The sequence below is a fragment of the Pinus tabuliformis genome, chromosome 1_2 (assembly GCF_031772625.1).
Source record: "Pinus tabuliformis cultivar Carrire ecotype Pingquan chromosome 1_2, CPIR1, whole genome shotgun sequence".
NCBI lineage: Eukaryota > Viridiplantae > Streptophyta > Pinopsida > Pinales > Pinaceae > Pinus > Pinus tabuliformis.
In genome coordinates, this window is record NC_142298.1 from 793,281,889 (window position 1) to 793,288,217 (window position 6,329).

Sequence of the window (6,329 nt, forward strand, 5' to 3'; positions counted from 1 at the left end):
TCATATTTTATCTCCAAACCCAATCCTTTCGGCCTGAAATTTCAAGATCAGAGCGTCGAAAAATACGATTCCAATCCCAACAATACAGAATTATTGGAGATACACTTTATCGTTGTGGGGCGGACTCTGTTTTCCAACGTTGTTTAACTCATGAGGAAGCTGAAAGGGTTCTAAATGACTATCACTCTGGAGCATGTGGCGTTCATATGTCTGGGTTTGCCACAGCCCAAAAGATATTGTGCGCTGGCTATTTCTGGCCATCTTTGTTTAAAGATTGTATTAACGCAGTCCGAAAATGCCACAACTGCCAAATTTTTTATCGAAAGATGCGCGCTCCACCTACTCCTCTCCACCCTATAATTGCCGTTGGTCCTTTTGCGAAATGGGGTATCGATTTTATTACATGTAACCCTCACTCGGCTGGGGGGCATGCGTATATCATCCTTGCGGTAGATTATTTTACCAAGTGGGACGAGGCGATGCCTACATTTGCGGCAGACGGAAAAAATGCTGCGATTTTCATTTTCAATCATATAATTGCTAGGTTCGGTGTTCCACAAGTGATTATCACTGATCATGGGCGTCATTTTCGAAACATTATGATGACGGAACTAATAGATCAACTTGGCCTGCATCACGACAGTTCAACTCCATATTATCCATAGGCTAATGGTTTGGTTGAAGCCATCAACAAAGTTCTAGTCATCATGATCCGACGAATCATTGGGATTCATAGGTCGAATTGGCATAACATGCTATTTTCAGCGCTTTGGACATATCGAACCTCAGTAAAAACATCAACTGGTTTCACTCTTTTCCAACTAGTTTACGGTTTGGAAGCTGTGTTACCCATTGAATGCGAAATCCCGTCATTGCAAATGGCCATAGAATTACTTCTAGCCACTTCCGAAGAGGAGAAATGTTTGTTGTACTTGGCTCAACTAGATGAGAATCGACATGATGCTGCACTAGCAATCGAAACTCATGCCAAACGTATTAAAGCTCAGTATGATCGAAATGTTACACCTCGTAATTTTTCGGAAGGAGACTTAGTCTTATTGTATGATCAAGCAAATGATAAGTTAAGCGCTAGAAAATTCGTACCCATGTGGCATGGTCCTTATGCTATTAAGCGAAAGTTGGCAAAAGGGGCCTATGAATTGGTAGACTTTGACGGGGTCTCTTTAGGTAAGCCCAGAAATGGTCTTTATCTGAAGAGATATTATGCTTAAATCTAGGTGTGGAGATTTTAGTTAGATTAGTTTTCTTTCTAGCTAGTGTGTTTTAGATTAAAAAGTGTGCTTAGTTTAGAGAGCGTTTTTGTCATTATTCTTGCTTATCTTGATTTTACTCTTGATATTGCAGATGTCAACGTCTCTCCAAACGTACATTGGTTTTGCTGATGGTGCTTGTCGTAATACATGGAACATTTCTTCCGTAGCTTCGGTTATCTATTCACCCTCTGATGAGTTGGTATCTATGGATGGGGTAAGCCTCGGTCAAACAATGAACAACATTGCAGAGTGTAGTGCAGTGATTGAGTTATTATCTGAATCCATCTCATTTGGGATTCAGAGTTTGATTGTGAGGTTATATTCTGAACTCATTGTATTGCAGCTTAATAGAGTTTATGCCATTAGAAATCCAGTGTTATTGAGATTATTTTTGAGAGTTCATCTCTTGGAACGTGAATTTGACTATATTGAATATCAACATATTCCAAGATATTTAAATACATTAGCAGATGCAATTGCTTCTCGAATGTTAAGTAGACATTTGCAATAATCAAACAGTAAATTTAAAAATATTCCATAACATGTTTTACAAGATAGCCAGTAATAGTGATATAGCATAGCATAGAAGTGTGTCATATATACATCATCTTCGATCATAGGTCAAAAAACACCTTATGATCGGCAAAATGATAGTACAAAAAGAAAAAATGTCATATGAGTCTACAATAGGCGATCATCCTATCACTGGTGATGATCATTATAAGAAACCACTGCACGGGCCACCCTACAAAGGAACCCACTGAAAGGTCCTGGGACCCCAATCAAATAGCATTGTAGCCTAAGAGGAATGTCATCTATGCTGGTCTCTGGAATGTCTGCTGTCAAACGCTCTAGATGGTTTTCCAATTCGGCTAGGGTCTCTGTAGATTCGTCCTGTGGGGCTGGTGCTGCTGCAGCTGGCTATTTCCTCTCATAAGGCCGGAGAGTGGCTGGTCGTCGTGGACCTACATCTGCATTTGAAACTTTTTACTATTAATTTTGGGACGATTTAAAAACAAAAAAAAATTAAATTAGAAAATGTTGAAAATGATTTTACCTGAGTCATCCCATTGCTCTCCTGGTGGAAGAGCCATGTCTAGGTCACCACGATAATCCATCCTAGCATAAGGAAAATCCTGAATCGCGAAAATTTGGTTCTCCAACCAATGAAAATACTCAGGAGGAAATCGAACAACCTCTGAACCCTCCTCAGGATGACGGGCCATAACTGCAACCCAACACATCAGTTTGGGCTCTCGGGGAAGTCCAACTCCAACGGAAAGATGTTGTGGGGCCAACATTGGTACCCTCTCTAGACCAAAGCTCACAACCAAGAAACCATATCCAAAGTTTTTCAGTTGTCCGTTCATTGCTCTAGTCAGTTGGCCTTTTACATTAACCAACACAGCTTCACACCAGTTGAAGATGGTGCCTCGAAAGCAGTCTACTGCCATCCGCATTTGGGATCTAGTGGCCATATGTAGTGTTGCGCTTCCGTAGAGTCTGGTGACAGTAAATGCAATCACTTTGAGTTCAGGACGGGAAATGGTTTTGATATCAATCCCTTTGTCCTTGGTTTGGTCGTTACAAAACTCTAGCCGGAGGCTATCGACAGACTGGCCACCTGGCCTAGCCCCGAATAGAGTCAATTGTTCACCTCTCTTAGGCAAACCAGTCAAAAAGTAAATGTCCTCTGGCTCCATTTCGAGCTGGTGGCCACCAATAAAGAAACACTGGTCCTGTACATTCCACCTGTCTACCAGCCACTGCAAAAAGTCCACCTGGGCCCTCATGCCAGGTATGGCCCAGAATTTGAATAAGTCGCATGCCTTCAATGCATCAATTGAAGGTTGATGATTAATCGTAGCGAGGTCCACATCCTCGTGCTCTCGTTCCCACCAGTCAAGTATGGTGTATACCCTACATTCAAAGAAAAGGCGGATTAGAATATTTTAAATCAAAGTTTTTGGGAAAAAATTGAAAAATTTGGAATGTTAGAACATATGTCATGGGGACTGCACCCTCTATGTTAGAGACAGTGTGTAGGTCCGCACTCTGGCTATACAGCAGGTGCGGGCCCCTGACTTTTTTCTGCATGAGAAAAAGTCGGGGTCCGCAGGTTTCCCATGCTGCGCCTGCGGACCCCCGCGCGCGGTCTTTTAACCTAAATATTTCCTAAAAATGAAAATAAAACCCTAAAAACAAATTTCAAACAGATGAAATACAAGAGTAAGATGATGTGGATTACCTGGAGGTGATGATGGTTGATTCCAACGGACGGATTTTCCGCAATCTTCACGGGAAGTTTCTTACCAAAAGCTCTCTTTTCTCACTTTGAAGTCAAACGGTAAAAGTGAATTTACAAAAGCCCTTTTTATAAGCTTTTTTGAATAAATGAATTTTTAATTTGTTTATTTTTCACTTTAAAGAGGTAACTTTTGAAGCATTTTTATTTATTTTAAACAAGTATGAGTAATGTTTGAGTTTTTGTGCAAGATAACGGATTTTTCAGGCAAAATTGATTATTTTCAACAAAAAACGTTAGAGTCACCTTTAAGCTCTTTTCTGACTCCTAAAATATGAAAAGATTGCCAAGTTTTTCTTTTTAAGCTCGTTAAAACGGAATTAAAAAGACGGTCCACTTACAACCCCTTTCTGACCGTAAAAACATGAAAAGATTACCGGATTTTTGTCATTTCAAATTCGATATTATTTATAAAACGACGTGTCGTTGATCGCTTTTTTACTTTTTCAGATCAGAGACACTAATTATGAAAAGCACTCATTGATCGTAATGGTCAAGCAGTTCTTTCAAGTATTATTTTATACTTTTTCGGGCTTGGGAGACACAAATTTACGAAAAAGGACAACCATGGAGTTTTCTTAAGTTTTTCTTCCGACTCCCTAAAATTGAAAAACGCCGAGTTTCTCCTATACTGGACTCATTAAAATTTAACAGTAAAGGACCTGTTCAGTTACAAATAGGAATGGACCACTCCTTCTTAGGGTTCGAATTTAAACTAATTTGTACTCATCCAAAGGATGAGCTTATAATCAAGCAAATGTTATCCTCCTCAAGCTTGTCAAAAATAAAGAGGTACTTGCCAGAAATGGTGGGGGGAAAGAGAGAAAAATGAACCTGTTTGTTATACTTTGTGTCTCAGAAAAACATTTAACCACTCTTGAACACAACACTTTTTGTTTACCTGGGTTGGGAAATCCTTTGCCTAACAGTTGATCAAACCATATTGAAAGTCTTCAGCCGGTTTCTAGGTATTAACTTTGGGTCAATTGTCACCAAACCATCTGCTGTGTCATTATGTGTTCAAGAGGTCAATGCAAATAAACCATTCATCTGTAAAATATCTGTCATCCATCTTGACCATCCCTGATTCAGCCCTTGCAACTATATTTCTTCAAACTTGATCTATGATTTCGTGTTGTGGGCTTGCCTACAACGGATCGCTTTCTATCGACTTCAGCTCATTATCCAAAAAGATGATCTAGAAATCGTCAGTGCCTTGGAATCTTCATGCCTCAATGGCGGGTTTCTCGCCTTCGACGACAGGTTGCATCATTGACCTTCGATCAAAGGATTCCGTGACATGTTCGACATCAACACATCTATTCACATTTCATGGATTGTACTGAGTACTTTGAGAGCCATTGACATTACTGGTGGTTTCTCTCACACTTGTTAACAGTTTACATCATTGACTGGTAATCAAGTGGTTTCTACCATGTTCGACTTCGACACATTCATTCACATGGATAAAATCGTACTATTTCAGGAAGTAGAAATCAAGACCCTGGATCTAGTTTCCATCATCTAGGCTGCGAGGAATTTTGTATTCATTATATAGTGGATTGTTCATAAATAGATGGTTGCGCCCATACTGTGTCTACATGTGTCTATACTTGTGATGTATTACAAGATCATTCCTATATCAGAGCAGTTTAGTTAGTTTTCTAGTCAGTTTTGATCTGAGTATGGGAATGCCTACCTCAGCGATGATATGATCTCATATATATATTTTGCATTGAATGTTTTTACAGGTTCCAACCAGGCTCTCCACAAGATGATCCTCGAAATGATAAAGTACTTCACTCTTCTTAGATGATAAATGAAATCCTCATCTACTACAGACTTCACACTTTAGGGGGCAATCTGTTACACAAAATATTGTCACCATGACTTTTTGCAGTCAGTGTGGGTCTATCATCACTCATACTGACCTCCTGTGCAAGTCTCAAACCTAAGCTCTTCATGTCAAGCTTTAAAAATGAGAGAAAGTCTTTGAAAAGCTATAAAACTCCGTTTCCACACTTTCTCTTACTATTACCTGCGGTCCCGCACCCTTTGGTCATGTTACCTGCGGACCTGCCCGCTCTGTCTCTAAAGGAGTGGGTGCGGACCCCTGTGAAAGTCAAAAAGGTGCAAGTTTATTCTTAAAAACTCACTTTGGGTTAATTCTGGACGCTTCTAGAAGGAATCTTGACATGGTTGGTTCACTCCTAGGTGGTTCATGCATCCCATAACTAAAGGAGCTAACCCCTTGATGAGAGGAGCTTATCCCTTTGAAGGAGGGCTCTATCCCTTTGAAGGTGGACCTAGTAACTTCCCTCCTCTGCACTATAAATTTAGGCATTGAGCTGGTTGCTAGGGAAGTTGAAAGCTGAACATTTTTTAGGGTAAATTTTGTTGGAAATTAGACTTTCTATTTGAGCTTGAGAGGAGAGATTACATACCTTTTGGCTTCTTTGGGAAGAGAGTGAAACTTGTGAAAGTAGAGAAGATTCTTGCTGGACCCTGGGAGGAACTTGTACAGCATCAAGGCACCAAGGTTGTAAAGTTCTTCTTTGATTAAAGTTAATACAATTAGATTCACTTTTCTCAATAAATTGTCTTCTATGGTTTATTTCATGAATTCCTTGATCATCATGATAAATATGGTTTATTATATTGGCTTTTCAGATGCTATTTGATATGTGTGCATGTTTGTGTTTGCTGATTCTTTTAAAGGGAGCTCATTTGGACCAACAGAGCGTGGCTTC